The 1,818-nt window shown below is 39.2% G+C and overlaps 1 non-coding gene across 1 annotated transcript; it reads left to right on the top strand.

Moving 5' to 3' along the window:
* The first annotated feature begins 287 nt into the window (after window positions 1-287).
* Window positions 288-473, top strand: LOC116969549. Its single transcript, XR_004410829.1, has one exon. It is a non-coding gene; the product is annotated as a U2 spliceosomal RNA (small nuclear RNA).
* Window positions 474-1,818: the final 1,345 nt, after the last annotated feature.

The following is a 1,818-nucleotide window of genomic DNA, read 5'->3' as shown; positions in this document are numbered from 1 at the left end:
CACAACACACGGCCTCGGGGATCCAGAAGGAAACGGCAAACCCACTGGTAACTAAGGAGGTCTGGTTCTTTACTAAATTGAAGGAATGAAGGAGGTTGGTGCGAGAAAGACATCGGATAACTAATTTTGACTCTCATATCTTAAACAGTAGCCAGGGATACACAATTATGGATGTTGCACAATAGTATTTGTTGATTGTACAACATGATATGGAACACCTGATGCCGATCTATTCGCATTCCAGACTTAATCACCAATTACCAAATGTGTTTCATTGGGGAACATAGATCAGGTCTCGCCCTTTTGGCTAAGATCAAGTATAATATCTGTTCTTAGCAGTTTAATATCTGGCATGTCCCTTATCTAGGGACCATATATAAATATTAATACAATATACACATTTTAACAACGGGAACCTTTGTTATTGTTAAGTAGTTGCTTTCTAATGTTACTATATGGCAAGCATTGACTCAACGGATGCTTACTATTCAGTACCCATAACAGGTGACCACTGACGTTAATTTGATGTAATTGGATGGCTCAGCTCTAACAGGGCTGAACAAACGAACAGCCACTAAACAATTATTTGGAAACTAGGATTGATTATCGATCCAATTAAATCAAAAAATTAAAGCCTTCAACTTCTTATATAGGGTATTTTAATTTATTGAGTTGTAATTGTTTCTGACAAATGACTAACTCCGTTTTTTCTTGTCTCAAAACTCTAAACAGAGCATGCAGCAGCAGCAGCAATAAATGTCCTGTGCAAAAGACTCAAGTATCCCGTCGTCTCCTTAGCACATTAGTACTGAGGCCAGGCCGGTTACATATACAGTAGTACAGTGTTTATATAGCCAACATTTATTTATTTATTGATGCTTTATAGTTTATTTGATGCTAGTGCCTAATGGTGATTTTAATTTGACTGTTTATTGTCCTAGAAACTGATGACAATATCGAGTGTTGAATAATCTCAATTACCTATGGTGGTTGTAGGCTACTGTATGCGACAGTGAGTGTGGCGGTGTTTATAGGACGGGTGTGGAAGAGGCTAGGAGGGAATCATCACAGTATACCCACTACAAAAAAACTAGACTACACCACTGGGCATACGGAAATGCTGGAGCTTTCTTAGTGGGTATACGGCGTATACCTGCCTATCACGTAGACTACACCACTGCAAATGTGCCACTATTTCATCTTTCAAAATTAACCAGCGTATTTCCAATCACCGATGTCAGGCGAACTGATCTATAATTCCCTGTTTTCTCTCTCCCGCCTTTCTTAAAAAGTGGATAACATTAGCTACACTTCAATCTACAGGAACTGATTCTGAGTCCATAGAACATTGGAAAATTACCACCAATGCATCCACAATTTCAAGAGCCACTTCTTTAAGTACCCTGGGATGCAGACCATCTGGCCCTGGGGATTTATCAGCCTTCAGTCCCATCAGTCTATCCAGCACCATCTCCTGCCTAATGTGGATTTCCTTCAGTTTCTCTGTCACCTCAGATCCTCTGGCCACTACTATATCAGGAAGATTGATTGTGTCCTACGTAGTGAAGACAGATCCAAAGTACCTGTTCAACTCATCTGCCATTTCCTTGTTCCCCATAATAAATTCACCCTTTTCGGTCTTCAAGGGTCCAACTTTGGTCTTAACTATTTTTTTCATCTTTACATACCTAAACCATATAAACCATATAACCATATAACTACATATAACTACATAAAGAAGCGTTTACAATCCTGCTTTATATTCTTGGCTAGCTTACCCTCGTACCTCGACTTATCTCCATGTATTGTCTTTTTAGT

The sequence above is a fragment of the Amblyraja radiata genome, unplaced genomic scaffold, assembly GCF_010909765.2.
Source record: "Amblyraja radiata isolate CabotCenter1 unplaced genomic scaffold, sAmbRad1.1.pri S72, whole genome shotgun sequence".
NCBI classification, from domain to species: domain Eukaryota; kingdom Metazoa; phylum Chordata; class Chondrichthyes; order Rajiformes; family Rajidae; genus Amblyraja; species Amblyraja radiata.
The sequence above is the reverse complement of the archived record's forward strand: the minus strand, read 5'-3'. Positions and strand labels throughout refer to the sequence as shown.